This window comes from Carassius auratus, chromosome 22 (assembly GCF_003368295.1).
Source record: "Carassius auratus strain Wakin chromosome 22, ASM336829v1, whole genome shotgun sequence".
Lineage (NCBI taxonomy): Eukaryota > Metazoa > Chordata > Actinopteri > Cypriniformes > Cyprinidae > Carassius > Carassius auratus.
This window is the reverse complement of record NC_039264.1, coordinates 8868662-8885490: the sequence shown is the minus strand read 5'-3', so window position 1 is coordinate 8885490 and position 16829 is coordinate 8868662.

Here is a 16829-nt window from a genome sequence, read left to right as displayed (position 1 = left end):
GTCTTGGTCACTTGCCATCGGCTCGAGGGGGAGGGTTGGGGGAACAAAGCTTGGTAATGATGCTGCGTTGGCTGCCTGGTTAAAGACCTTTATGGGAGCCACGGAGAAAAGCCATGGAGCGTGGAGAAAAGAAGAGTGTCAGCACAAGATCCTAATGAGAATGAAATGAAGCTGCTTGGATGGGGGCCCAGCTGATCCATAATTGATGAGGGTGAAATGCGGAGACTCGTCGGGTGTAAATGATAAACACACTACAGCGCTGAGAAATTACGGCTTGCCTTTGCCTTGCATTTTGGATGATTCTGCATGCGGGATGTGTCTACTGGATTTTTTATTGCATACCTATATAGACTACTTGTGATTGTGCTCTATTGTGCGCTGCTAAAAAATTATTAAAAAAAAATCTACACATTACTGGAGCATTGTAAATGAAAATATGTCCAATGTGAAGGGATATAATCACAAAAGACATACAACTTATTACCAATTTGCCTACAGGCTCCAAAGCAGGTAAGTATATGTAATAATGTGTCAGTCATGCAAATCTAAAGACTTTATGGCTTTCATGAGGCATTGGACAAGGATTTTGGTTATCAACAAGATGTGAATAAGATTATTGGAGTAGGTTTTACAAGAAAGCGCTATTTTAGTATTTCTACTTTAAAACTATGTTTAATTTAACGTGTTACTAGCAGTGTCTTTGTAATTATTTAATAATAATATTTAAAAAATGACTTGCAGTTTCCAAGAGAAAACTGTTTCAAAGTAAATCCTACACCATTTTTTTTCAGTGAACCATAAAGAAATAGAGTAATAAAAATATTTGTATTTAATTTTGTTACTACTATTTATTATTTTACTATTTTAATTGAATTAAAAAAATATATTTTATTTTAAATGTATTTATATACCGCAGATGAATAGTTTAATCAAATTAAACCCATTGCTTATACTTGCAAAATTTTAATATTTGCATGAATATCTTGAAAGCCCTTTTTAATCTAATTTAGACTTTGTCACACACAAAATTTTGAAGAATGCATATTTTAAATGAAGCTCATTTAAAGTATCACAAATTTTATTGTGCTCAACTTGTCAAAAAAAAACATAAGTTCTGAGTTTAGGAATCAAAACTACAGCTAAATTAATGAAATGTCGTGTTTAACTGTATCCCCCCCTCACTGGCCCCTCTGCTTCAGCTTCTGACATTTATCAACTCCATGTCTGACAGTCTTCATAAAAATAGATAAAGCAAGAACAGCAGCGCAATGGGATCTGTCTGATGTCATCATCACTGTTGTTTTAGTCAGCCGGTCTATAATAATCATTGTGTCAGTCTATAATTCAGGTAAGCACACATGATCAAAAAGAAGGATTGCTGGTTCGAAAACAACCCCTGGAAATATATTTAACTGTCATCGCTACACAAATAGCTGATTGACAGTATCCCCCAGCGTAAACATTCAAAATAAATAAACAACAGAAACAAACCCAGGCATTATGCTCCTTGGTGTTAATCTTGCCGAGACTTTGCCCTTTATCAAAGCCGCACTGCGTTATTGAAGTATGTGTATTGTTTTATTTCTGTTGCCTATATATGGAATATGAATAGTGACTGGTTTTAGATTATGAGACTTCAAACTTGGCAGGTCTAAATTTGTTATGAGACACAACAACAACCTGGAATAACACATGTTGGTGTGCAAATGAGATTTGAGATGATTTCCATGGAAAAAATAATGTAGTATTGGCCGGCGGCATCACGGTATAGAATTGATGTAAAGATTTCTCCTAGAGTAACAGATATTCAAGTTGCAGTTCTTGATGCAGCAGCAGACTGTGGTAAATGACAGTGGTTTTCAGAAGTACTCCTGAGCCCATTCGGCTATATTTACCTGATGGTTTCTTATGCATGCACATTCAACTGAGGTTTCCTGCCTTGCCCTTCATGTACTGGGATTTCTCTGGATTCACTGAATCTTTTCACAGTATTATGTATGGTACCTGGTACCTGGACTTTTGCATTGTTTGGCAGTGAGGAGCCTTGGTTTTGATTCCATGTTTGATACATTAAAACCAACATTCAAACCGCCACTTAAATAGGACAGCAATCACTGTAATTTGACGCATGGTAAATAAAAAAAGGATTTATATACACACATATAATGTATGTGTGTGTGTGTGTGTGTGTGTGAGAGAGAGAACGGTCAAGTAGGAAAAATTATGCATGTAAATTCAAAGTGAGAATTAGAATAGAGCCTATACTTAAAATCACTCTTTTTTCCTTCTTGGACAACCAACCAATCACAGTCTTCAAAAGATTGTGTCATACATAGCAACGGGGTCAACCCCGCCTCCTCACTAAGATGAAAGTTTTTGTCTTTTCCTTACTCAGAGTTGCTCTCAGATTTGTCCCGAATCGCTGTTAAGCTAAGACTCCTACATAAAAGTTTTTAAGCTAAATTAAGAGTTTTCAGAGAGGATTCTTAGAATCTTTATGAATGCAGGCCCAGGTCTCTTTCTATGAAAACACTTTTTGTAAACAATATGATCACTGATCATAATCTATATGTGCTCTGTTTAACAGAAACCTGGCTAAAACCTGATGATTACATTATTTTAAACAAGTCTACCCCCCAAGATTACGGTTATAAACATGAGCCGCATCAAAAAAGTAAAAGGGTAGGTGTTTCTACAATTTATAACGAGTGAGCTTCAAGTATAACTCGTTTGAAATAATCATGCTAAATAACATTATCCAGAGAAACAAGTGTTAATGATAAATCCACTGATGCTTGGACTGGCTACTGTATACAGGCCACCAGGGCACCAATTCGGACTTTATTAAAGAATTTACTGTTTTTCTGTCTCAGTTAGCGCTGGCTGCAGATAAAGATAAACTTCATATAGCTAAAACTGTAAATTCTAACCCTTGTTACAAGTATGGTAGAACCATCAATTCTACCTTAAAAGACTGCTTTGTAAGTAATTTTCCTAATCTCTCTCAATTTCCCGGCATATCCAACAGCTCAAAGCATCTTGATGAATTAACAGAAATTATGGACTCTCTCTTTTCTAGCATTTTAGAGATAGTTGCTCCTTTATGCATAAGGAAGATCAAAGAAAACAGTCTGACACTGTTGTATAATGAGCAAACTCACACCCTAAAGAGATCAGCCTGGAAATTGGAGCGCAGCTGGAGGAAAACAAAACTAGAGGTATTTCGAACTGCATGGTGGGAAAGTACCCTATCTTACAGAAAAGCATAAAAAACTGCTAGATCTGATTATCTCTTTGAGGAGAAACCAAACATAACCCCAGTTATTTATTCAATACAGTGGCCAAATTAACAAAAAATAAAGCATCAACAGGTGCTGACATTTCCCAACGGCACATCAGTGATGAATTCATGAACTACTTTACTTCCAAAATCAATACTATTAGAGATAAAATTGTAATCATGCATCAGTATCGCATCAGATAAAACTTTGTTGGCATTAGTGGAACTGCATTAGCATGGTTCAAATCGTACCAATCTGATCGTCATCAATTCGTTGTACTTTTTTGGGTGGTTGTTCTGCATGCTTAATAAACAAACTCCAGATAGTCCAAAATGAAGCAGCTAGAGTTCTTACTAGAACCAGGAAGGATGACCATGTTAGCCTGGTTCTGTCAACACTGCACTGGTTACCTATTAAACATCGTAGATTTTAAAATATTGCTTATTACTTATAAAGTCCTGAATGGTTTAGAAACTCAGTATTTGAGCGAACTCTTATTGCACTATAGTACTCTATATCCGCAGCATTCTCAAAACTCTAGAAATTTGATAATACCTAGAATATCAAAATCAACTTCGGATGGCAGATCCTTTCCCTATTTTGCACCCAAACTCTGGAAAAATCTACCAAACATTGTTCGGGAGGCAGACACTGTCTGTCAGTTTATATCTAGTTTTAAATCTAGTTCATCACTTCAAACCTGGCTTACACATAATACGCTAACACATTTCTAATTTTCAAATTCATTAAAGGATTGTAAGGCTGCATTAATTAGGTCAGCCGGAATCGGAAACATTTCCCATTACAATGTATTTGTTGCATTGTTAGAAGAATGGCATCTACACTAATATTAGTCTGTTTCTCTCTTGTTCCGAGGTCACCGTAGCCACCAGATCCAGTCTATATCCATATCAGATGGTCACTGCAGTCACCCTTATCCAGTCCAGAGGGTATATTGGGACCTAGAGATGACCTCAACAGCTCTGAATGTCAGCTGAGACCAGAACAGCTACATGAGCCCCAGAGACAGAACCCCAGTGAATACCTTGTCTTCGGGACATTGGGACAAGATCACAGGAACCAGATGAGTCCTCCGCACAATCTGACTTTGCTGGAACAACCGCTGGTTCGTCTGGCAAGAAGAGAACTGTTTTTTTCTCCATTCTGTCACCGATGGAGTTTTGGTTCCTTGCCACCATAACCTCTGGCTTGCTTAGTTGGGGACACTTATTTTCCAGCTATATCATTGACTTGATTGCACAGCTAACATTTATACTGAACTGAGCTGGATGATGGCATCACTGAATTCAATGATGAACTGCCTTTAACTGAAAATTGTGTGTTTACTATTGTCCTTTTGCATTACGACACACTATTTTTCTATTTAATACCATGAGGCTGCACACAATCTGTATTGTTAGACATGCTACATAAATAAAGTTGATTTGACTCTACTTTTGTCTACTTTTGTCAATAACATTCTCGATTTATTGCATTTTACAATGCGTCCCAACTTCTCTGTAATTGGGCTAGAAATTCAACTGAATACCCAACAGCAGCCAATATTTTTTTTATTCAAAAAAGAACAGAAAAGAAATAAAACAACAATAGTATCTCAGTGATACTAAAATACTGCTTGACAGCTGCATGCTTTCGTTGTATGGAAATGAACAGTGCGAGTACATAAATTGAATAAACAGATAATTAATCATGGAGGTTAACAACAACTTGAGGGGGAGGAAATGACATAACTTTAAGAGAATAATGAAAAAGTGTTCAGGGCATAATAAACAATTATCTGTAACACTGACACAAAGCATCGCACTAGATATATTATACAAAACACATCCAGGCCTTACAGCAGATGGAAAAGTCAAACCATGTGGGTGGATGTCAGCCTAAGAAATGATAATTGGCAGATTTAACTCATCAGGCTATGCAAACGCGCTTCCTTTCCTCCAGGCCGAGACAATGTCGGGATCAAAGAGTGTCCTTGGGCTGAGTTGTTTAACACACAGAGGGTAAAAGCTTAATTCCACCACCCATAAACACGCATACACTCGTTCTGTGCTCTCACTGTGAGCAAAAACACAGTTACAAATCATAGAACGACTAAATATATGCCTACAGCTACTTACAAACACAAATACCCATAATAAAAATCCTCTCTAGCTTCATTACATTCTTCAGCTTGAGAGGTGAAAGCAGGGATGTAGTATATCCTGTAAGATGCACTAACAGCATGCTCTGTGTCACACAGATGTGTTTCCATATGGAGCCCTGTAATCGGAAAAAGAACATTAAATATATGTCTCTTGTTGTGCCTCCTTGATGGAGCCGCAACCAGATGTCCTATTGCTTTCTGCCCAAGGGAAAATTGCTTATCTATAAAAAGGCAGAACGAGATTTCATCACAAATTATCCCTTTTTGTGTCACTTCTTCATACAGACTTCCACGTTCAAGTCAATCTCTAATGGCACAGATGCTATTAATTGCTACAGGAAAAAAAAAAAAAACATTAATCTGTCAGTTTCTAAAATAAAAAAGCCATATCTGAAGTAATGCGTTTACACTGGAAGTCACCAGGATAAGTGGTAAAATGCACATTGTTTAAAAACATTGCATGTTAACTATAAGGACACAGAATATATCGGTAGTTCGGTACCATATGTGTCAATATTTTAGATTTACATTTCTGTTCTTTTTTACCAATTTTTTTATTTAGATGACCTTTGTCATCATCTAAAAGTTCACTAAAATTTGATCTTTATAAACACAATAACAATGTTAAATGTAATCATTAGCCAATATTTTAGATTATTTATAATTTGTTGTGCATTATATGTACCAATTTTTTACATGTAGATAACGTTTGCCATTATCTAGACCCTACAATTAAATCTTTAAAAACATTAATATCCATGTTAATTGTTAGCAAATGTAAACATTTATATTAATATATTAATGTATACTATAGTATAAACTGTGATGTCTAAAATAAAAAAAGAAATGACTTTAGTTTTTAGCACTTTATTTTTAAGTTATTTAGATGAAATAATGGAGATTTAATGTCTGCTTATTTGTAGTTATCAGCAATTGAATGGAATTAAAATTAATTTGATTTGGCTTATTTGTATCTCCCAGTGTTTAAATATTGGTGCATCCCAAGTGTTGATATGAGAAAAACATACTAACCTAGTTATAGCCAATTTAGTAAATTCCTATGACATAAATCAATTAATTTGTACAAGGACGTTAGAAAAGAACGGTTGACATAAGGGGAAAAAAAAATACATTGGCAAACATAACCAGATGTTAATTAGCCTAGAAAGGTATCCAATTATTTGCTTGTTGAAGCAAATTAAGAGATTCTTTGAAATTATCTGTGGCTATCAAAAGCAAGCCACAGATGCTGTGGATAAAGCTTGAACCCTGATATACACCTTTAATCCAAGTAAATCAAACAGATACCACACCGTCTGAAAGGACTTTGGCAAATAAAACGGGATTGAGGTAAGCAGCGATAGGACATCTGGAAAGAAATTTTCTGAGGTTCAGATTCTCTTGACAAAACACATTGTTGACAAGAGTGACACCTGAGCGAGCAAGGATTTCACTGTTTACACTTTATCATGAAATGAAAGCAACCAGACAACTGTCAGGTTGACGTTTCACAAGAACAGGGCAGAAAAAGCTCCTAAAAAAAGCCCAAAGCACCATTTCCACCGGTTTACCCTATTATTTGTGAGGGAAAGCTCAGTGTTAATGGGAAACACTCTGTGATTCTGCACAACTGTGTCCTTTTCAGACGTGGAATGGACTCGGTAAGCAGCTTCTGTGAGAGCAGTAGTGCCCATTAAGCCAGCAAGGCTAGAAACTGTGAAAGCCGGGGGGATGGCCACAGCAATTCAGGCTGCTTGTCTCAGAGGAAACACTTCTGTCAGTTATGCTTGGCCAGAGCACAACAGCCTGAAAAAAAATACAAGTACTTCATTGTCCAAGAGCTTCTCTCCAAAACCTGGATTTAGCCATTAAGTTCAATATCACTAAAACAGGTTAAAAACAACAATCTTTTTTTACCCACCTATAAGATTTCTCTAACACATTACAGCAACCATCTGCAAGTTCACCCAAGCATTGTGTCGGTGAGTTCTGCACAGGAAAATGTAAAGAAAATGTCAAATGTTCTTCAGTCACAGGCTTTGTATGATGCAACACAGAATTGTTCAAGTATTTTGCTCTTGTTTTCACTTCACTAGAAAAGTGTTTTTGTTGAAGTGTTCTGAAGTGCATAAAGGGTTTCTGAAGTTGTTTTTCTACTTCACACCAAGATGCTCTCTTCTCTTAAAGGGATTGTTCACCTACAATTGAAAGTTTTGTCATCATTTTTTCACCCTCTTTGCTTTTACTGATGTTTATAGCAGAATCTCCTCTTCTCCATTGAATGAAAGTGAATGGTGACTATCAGTCAAGATTCAGTATGATTTAGCCTATAAAACTATCACGCAGCTTTGAAATATAGTCATAATGAAGTACTTCATTCTCCAGGAGCTTCTCGTTTAGCTCTAGATTTAACCAGCAACTTGTACTCCTTTTGTGTAACATCACTAAAATAAGCTAATAAATATTATGATTCTTACCAAACTACATAAGATTGCATCCAGAACATAATTTATTACTTTCAAGTGTTTCGTTGAAGCATTTCTGAAGTGCATAAAGTGCTGTTGAAGTTGTTTCCACTTGATGTTCTTTAGTCTTAAAGGGATCGCTCACCTAAAATGTAAAGTTTTGGAATATTTTTTCACTCTCATGAATTTTACCAATTGTAGGACTTTGTTGAACTGATGTTTATAGAAGAGTGTGTAAGCTGCTCTTCTTCATTCAGTACATGTAAATTGTGATGAATGGTTGACCAAGGCCTGGTCCACATGGGTATTGTTACACCACTGTTTAAAAAAAAAAAATTTATCTTGTCCATGTTAAAAAAAATAAAATAATCAGAAACACTTTTTTGGAACTTGAAAACCCCTGGTCGCACTGAAGAAAGCAGTTCAGACATTGTGGAAGACCAAACATCATACAGGGTTGGAATGACATAAGGGTGAATAAGTGATGACAGAACTCTAACTTTGTGGCGAATTATCCCTAAATTGACAAGGTCAAAAGCAAGAACAGACACACAGCTTAGTCAATATATGCTGCATGTATCCTCTGGAATTTGAAGGTACCAGGATGTTGTTGCCCTCCGAGATAAAGCCCCGTGAATTTGAGAGTTACTCCAGGGCTTTTGATGCTGTAACAATAAGACCTGTCACATCACATGTCCAAAACACCCCCAAAAGACAATTCTCTTTTCAAAGCCATGACAGTGCGATTGTTCCCTCTTTTTCCTCATTTCAATTTGACTGCTTTGTTAACCTGACCGCTCATCTGAATCACCCTTTCATCTACAAAGCTAATTGGCACGGTCCCTGCACAACCCATTAGGACATTCCTAAATTCACATATAAAGTAAAAAATGAAATGATTGACTAAGCCACAACACATACTTGTTCAAAACGAACATGATAAAAGACAAAAATCCAGGTTGAGAGCCAAGGGAAAAATTTACCAATTTTGCTTTGTTTGTACTATCCCCGGACGATGTACTACAACCCAGCAGAGGCATTCGGTCAAAGATTTGCTAGTCATGTGTATAGTCTGCTTATCCCAATCAAAATGAAAGTTCCCATGGCCCGAAGGGAGATTTATTTAGTCTTTAATGCATCTCGCCGGTTTGTGTGGGGCCTAAATTGTGTCTCGAAGGACAACTTATCATATCAAAGGCAACAGAATGAGCCTCAAGTTTCATTGAGTGTGCTGGTTTGAATCGGTCCTTAAACCCAACCCCAGTGTCAAACTTATTTGTCCTTTTCACTGAACAGTAATGTTTTCAACTCTGATCCTCTATCATAGTAATGAGTCTATGGATTCTAGAATACTTGTGAGCGTTCACCTTGAGAAGGAGAAGTTATCAAAAGTGGAAGGATGGAGGAGAAAAAAAACAAAACAAGATCCAACAAAGCGCTGTAGAGTTTCAAGGCATCCATAACTATAAGTGACGATAGGTATCAAAAGTAGAGAGGAGATACTGTGTGTATGAAATGCAAACCGGAATCTGATAAGCCTGGAGAAGCCGTTTGTGACTTTCCGGATCACAGAACAGCACAGATTGCTATGGTTGTTTAGTAAACCTATCAAAAGATTAAATCTCACCTCTATCTTTAAAGGAACCGTTTACCCAGAAATGGAAATTCTGTTTACTCACCCTCATGTCAAGTCTGTGTGACTTCCTTGCTTCCAGGGAGATGTTTAGCTCCTTACACAGCTCCTGAAGTATACCTGCCAATGCTCTGATGATCCTGAATGAGTTTTGGTGCCTATTTTTACATGCCACTAGATCCCAAACTTTCAAGGGCATGCACAGCTTCTTACCTTTGACAGTCAAGCATTCCTTTTACTGCAACAAATTAGTTTCAAGAAGAGATGCCAACCAGATAACAACAAGCAGGTGTACTGCATGATGTTTGAGTGTGCATCTGGCCATTCAAGACAAGAGTTTCAACACACTCCATTATGGGGAAAGGATTTAAACGATATCAACCTTCATGGAACATAATGTGCACTCAATTCTTTCCAAAACAAGATAAGACGTATTTGACACCACACAACAAATGAAGCACTCCTCCGCATGGAGAATGTCCTCAAATAGTTATTGTGCAACATTTATCATGGTGAAATAAAGAAATGAAGCCATGTCTTCTCATAACAAATTAAATTGTTCTTTGTTGCCAGAATAGCCCTTTAACATTTCTCTTTGAAGAATTCATTGGTGAAAAGAACTTTTTGTGACTTTGGGATCCTGGGGTTTATTACACACCTGTCTGTTCACTTTAATCTGATCTATGAATTGCATCCCAGTTGAGTCAGTTGGTTTGTTGGTCTCCAAACCTTGCTTCAAATTTGTGGCTACCGAGAAGTCATAAGGATAGTTTTTTTTTATTTATATATAGGTCCTTCTCAAAAAAAAAATTTGCATATTGTGATAAAAGTTCATTATTTTCCATAATGTAAGGATAAAAAATACACTTTCATATATTTTAGATTCATTGCACACCAACTGAAATATTTCAGGTCTTTTATTGTTTTAATATTGATGATTTTGGCATACAGCTCATGAAAACCCAAAATTCCTTTCTAAAAAAATTTGCATTTTTCATCAGACCAATAAAAGAAAAGTATTTTTAATACAAAAGTCAACCTTGAAATAATTATGTTCAGTTATGCACTCAATACTTGGTCGGGAATCCTTTTGCAGAAATGACTGCTTCAATGCTGCGTGGCATGGAGGCAATCAGCCTGTGGCACTGCTGAGGTGTTATGCAGGGCCAGGATGCTTCGATAGCGGCCTTAAGCTCATCCAGAGTGTTGGGTCTTGCGTCTCTCAACTTTCTCTTCACAATATCCCACAGATTCTCTATGGGGTTCAGGTCAGGAGAGTTGGCAGGCCAATTAAGCACAGTAATACCATGGTCAGTAAACCATTTACCAGTGGTTTTGACACTGTGAGCAGGTGCCAGGTCGTGCTGAAAAACGAAATCTTCATCTCCATAAAGCTTTTCAGCAGATGGAAGCATGAAGTGCTCCAAAATCTCCTGATAACTAGCTGCATTGACCCAGCCCTTGATAAAACACAGTGGAGCAACACCAGCAACTGACATGGCACCCCAGACCATCACTGACTGTGGGTACTTGACACTGGACTTCAGGCATTTTGGCATTTCCTTCTCCCCAGTCTTCCTCCAGACTCTGGCACCTTGATTTCCGAATGACATGCAAAATTTGCTTTCATCCGAAAAAAATACTTTGGACCACTGAGCAACAGTCCAGTGCTGCTTCTCTGTAGCCCATTTCCTGCACACGCCTGTGCACGGTGGCTCTGGATGTTTCTACTCCAGACTCAGTCCACTGCTTCCACAGGTCCCCCAAGGTCTAGAATCGGTCCTTCTCCACAATCTTCCTCAGGGTCCGGTCACCTCTTCTCGTTGTGCAGCGTTTTTTGCCACACTTTTTCCTTCCCACTGAGGTGCCTTGATATAGCACTCTGGGAACAGCCTATTTGTTCAGAAATTTCTTTCTGTGTCTTACCCCCTCGCTTGAGGGTGTCAATGATGGCCTTCTGGACAGCAGTCAGGTCGGCAGTCTTACCCATGATTGCGGTTTTGAGTAATGAACCAGGCTGGGAGTTTTTAAAAGCCTCAGGAATCTTTTGTAGGTGTTTAGAGTTAATTAGTTGATTCAGATGATTAGGTTAATAGCTCGTTTAGAGAACCTTTTCATGATATGCTAATTTCTTGAGATAGGAATTTGGGGTTTTCATGAGCTGTATGTCAAAATCATTAGTATTAAAACAATAAAAGACCTGAAATATTTCAGTTGGTGTGCAATGAATCTAAAATATATGAAAGTTAAATTTTTAACATTACATTATGGAAAATAATGAACTTTTTCACAATATGCTATTTTTTTTAGAAGGACCTGTATATATATATATATATATAAAGGGCAATCCAATTTCTTGCTTTAATTCAGTTCCAAGACATCAGATTTGTAGGCCATGGATTGCCACACCATAATCCTATTAAAATCCAGTCTGAAATATGACATAATTGGATGAAAATATGTTTACAGTAACAAGGCAGCAATTCCATTTGATTCAGTGTTGGTTTTAAAGGTAATTTAAGTCAGCACTTGTGTATTCATATAAACACATTGCTTTCCAAAATTCAATTCTGTTTTTCAAGATGAGACTGCTCTATTTCACAAATAGAAACCTTTCTCCAGACTGCTGAAACCTTCAAATTTATCTAAAATGTTAAGCAAACACTCTTCCAGCAACACTCAATTTGTTTTCCCTTCAGCACACAATATTTTTAACATATGAGAAGCACTCAGACAAATCTAATTATGTGTCAACATCAGGATTCAACGTCTTTGCGTTATGTAAATTCACCTGAAACAATGTTTACATATCTGCATCTGAAGACTGAAAGATGTTCAGCATGTTGCTAAGATACCAGGAACGAGGGAGGCATTCTTCTGGTCTTTGGTTCAACAAGGGGGTTACCATCCTACTGCCAGGAAATTGCTCAGCATGACTCAGATGTGTAAGACTCTGTGAATAAGGAATGGACTTGCAAATAATTTCCATATACAATCTTCCATCCAGTGACATTTCCAAACCATTGATCCGCTGACTCCCCACCCAAATGCCAGTGCTATGTTAAATGGCTGGGTTAGCTCAGTGACATGCTAAGATCAGATGAATTCAACCATTCAACTTGAGCTGCATGTAAAAGAAGACAGAGCAATTTAAGCTATTCTATTCTATTCTAAGCTAAGAACCAATGTGCTGGATGTAGCAACAGATCTTGTCTTGCATATTGTGACGTCCATCCACATAAACTGGATCATGGAACATTTTTAAAAATGTAGGGAAGGGTCTTAGTTCAAGCCGACGGCACATCTGAAAGCAAGCAGTCTATTGTAAGGAAGGGCTGGTGTTTATGCAGACAAAATGGAGATGTCTGGCATACGTTACCATCATTTCAGCAGAGATTGGGTCGAAATTTTGATTGAAATTTAAGTCAATATTAATTCCGACATTAATAGTAGCTTGGTAATATTAAGAGGTAAGTCTATGGAACAAAACAGTCAAAATTATGGCTGAGTATCTTTAAAAAAAAAGTATATTGATACCAATTCCTTGACATCATACAACAGTATTTTAGTGGCAAGTTTAAAAATAAATAAATAAATAAGATTACAAGATTAAAGTCATAATATTTTTTAGAAAACTTTGAAATTACTAGAATGAAGTCAAAATACTTTGAGAGTAATGTCAAAACTGTGAGTATAAAGTTAAAATATTTTGAGAATAAAGTTCAAATTATGAGAATAAAGTTCAAATTACAATAATAAAGTTGAAATATTTTGAGAAGTCGAAAATATATATAGGCTATACTCTCAAAATGTTATAACTTTAATATTGTAATTGCTGCAATTTAATTATTGTTTTTTTTTTTACTTTTTTCTTAAAATATTTATATTTATCACAATTTTTATGTTATACTAAAAATATTTAGACTTAATTGACATAATTTAGATTTTTTTTCTCAAAATATTTTGACTTCAATCTTGAAATCTTAATTTTTTTAACATGGCACTAAAATGCCATCAGACATCAATCTCAGTTCCTGAATTATACTTTTTTCAATACCAATTTTATGAAATCAGTTTCCAAAAAAAATTTGTTTTATTTTTTCAGCTTGTTGATGTTCTATAGACAGAAATTTGGCACTGAACGACAAGACATTTTCGATAATTCAGTCAATGCCTAAAAATATCAAACTCAATACCCAGCTCTAGTCACAATATTCATGAATGTCCATATTTATACCTGGCCAATGGAACCCTAATGTTTAATATGGCTAATAGTCCAGGTACCCGTCAAAAGCCTCCTCAAATGTGGTTCCTACTTGCACACATGTAAATTGTGTTGCAATGGACAGGAATATCACAGGGTTCACACAAAGCAGTTGATCTTAATAATAGGGGGCTTACTCAACACTAGAAACACTAGCATTGTCTGTCTTCTCATAGCCAGGCGAAATGTAGTCATAGACCGGGTCCAAGTGTCTGAAGGGTTCATCATTCTTATTTGAGGAGCTGCAATGAAAACCGTAGACGTCTATTATGTGGGGATGAGCTGAAGGAATTGGATATAAAGTGAAAGAGTTTGAATGGAGTTTGCATGGAAATTGGATCATTTATGAGGTGAAATTGGTGCCATTGAGAGCGAAATCAATTGGACTGGACAATATTGGAGCTTGAATTGAACTAGCAGCAACTGAATTGACCCAGACATGAGGAAGTCCCTTCTGGCAGCTGTTGGACTTCAAGACCACCACCTCTCTGAACCCCTACAAATATACAGACTCACAATGAGTACTTTAATGGTACTCTTTGCATGAGTACAATAATGGTATTATCAGTTTCTCAAAGATTCCTCCACTAACATCTCACGCAGAGAGCACATTGAGTCACCCACGTGTTCACTGCGGTCATGATATGTGTATGTCTAGGTTAATGAGAAAGGAATTGTCTTAATTCAAGGTGTTACGATGTGAGAACAGCAGTTAAAGCAATTTGCGGGGATAAACTGAAGTGCAAGTAAAAGGCATCAAGCCAGTGTGAAACTAGCAAGGATTCACACCTTTGTCTCTCACGGATGTAGGCGACCATGAGAGGCAGCTGTTTTCATTCAAGGCATTGAGAAAGAAAACGCACTGGGGAGAAACTAGTAATGGAATACAACACAGGGCTTAAAAGAACACAAAAGGACATTCAAAAAGAACACGGCGATGAATTTGTTCATGTAGCAACATGACCTTTGAATTTAACGTGTCCGGTAAATGATGTGTCTTTTATATGGAAAGGGCTTTTTGAGTTAAAACAGCCTTGATAACGTTTTAAACAGTGCTTTGAAATGGCACTCATATTAATTTAATTTGCACTCCTGATGTTTATTTTTCATTTGATCTGCAACACATTCCTTACTCCCATGCACCACGCGAAGGGTTTAACAACACGCAAATTGAATCACCATGACAACAAATGACCTCTTATGTCCTGGTCGGTAACTTCCATGAATTCTAAAATAAGTAAAGGCATGAGGGCTCGCTGAAGCTTTGTTCCAATCCCAGTGAACTGTATTGCTGTCGACATCCCAGGCAGGCAAGTGCCTTCCAAGGCATGCTAACTAAAATGGAACCTAATAACACAACTAACACAGCAAACTAAATAATATTCAAATAAGCATAAAAAACATGCATAGCAGGTGCATTACTAGATTTTATTATAATTTTGGTCATTCTTTTTCTTTTTTTTTTGCATCAAGAGAATATGGAAGCTTGTTTCATCTACGGGATAAAAATATAGAAATGATTGGATCTACGGGATATAGAATTGATCCAATTGGAACTTTTCACAAAAACTCCAGTTTGAAATTGTAATATAAGCTTGCAACTGTTAGAAATTGTATATTAACTAAAAAAAAGCGAGATATAAACTATAAAAGTCATAACTTTTTATTATGTGGCGAAAAACCAAAAAATTTCAAATATAAAATAATGTTAAGTTCAGAACTTCAAGATATAATCTCGACTTTTCACAATTCACAACTGTGAAAAAAAGGTCAGAACTGTAAGCTAAAAAACTTGCAACTAGTCCCAAAAACAGCGTTGACAAATTTCCAATATAGCAGTCGCTCTTCTACTAGACCTTTGGCGATTTAGGCTGAGCGCCAGTTGAGTATTTAAACCAAGTTGGGCACACCTCACAAACTCTGCTGATGCAGGTCATTTTTACAGTAGAACCAATAGCCAAGGGGATTTACTGCTCTGTTCACAAGGCACCATGACAAAGTGCTATGGCCTGACAACAGGACAACGCTGCTGAGGTCTGTCATTTGCCAATAGGTGATAGTAAGCCCTGCAGTTATGCTGCAGAGACGAAGCTGACACTGCTCCAGTTGTGCAAGAGATTTCTCCTCTGGGTTGAAACTATGTGTAAGATGAAGTCTTTTCTCAGGATCAAAAACAAAGAAATTAGTGTGAATATTCAGGGTGAAAATTAATCTCAGAATAAGGCATGATGTTAATTTAATTAATTTCAATTGAGCCCTTTTCTAAAGAAAACAACAAACAAAATCGAATCAAAATTAACATTAGGCCACAAATGCTGTTGTCGATTGAGCTCAACTTGTATTGAACCCAAAATATTCCTCCAATTAGTCTCATTCCTGAATAAAAGAAACAAAAAAGAGGTATTAACGAGATCTTGCCTGTGCTTTTTCCTGCTTTCACCAAATGAATAGCAAATAAGCACCTACTAAGCACAAAGTTAGTTGACTTTCACATTTTAAAGCTGATTTCCCTTTAACATCACCATTACAAAGACTAAAACCTCCATTAGCAACTGAAAGCGTTTTATTACAATAGTCCATTAGAGCACATGCTGAATATTTCCTTGTCTTGTCAATCTCCGTCCCCAAACCGGTCCATCAATCTTCCTTCTAATTTAGTGCTGGCAGGAGCACGTATGTTCACCTTGAATAATGACTGCCAACCCCTCTAAGACTGGAAGAGAGACAATAATCAAAATCTTTTGCTTGCAGCTGTAAGCGAATAAAGCATAAGCGACTGCACTTTGCATCGGAAGCAGCCGAGCATATTATGTAAACGCTTCGCTCCTAAAGGATTTAATTACGAGTCGCGCTAATATTGAAGCAGAAAATTCTGGTGCCGGGGACAAGTGCGAGGCTTGCCAAAAACCATGGAACAGCTCAGACACATCTAATTGCTCCAGAGCAAACAGATGTGTCTTCTATTTGGAAGCATTTTCAGCTTATTAAATAACAGAGCGCCTTGTGGCACATCAAATGGCAT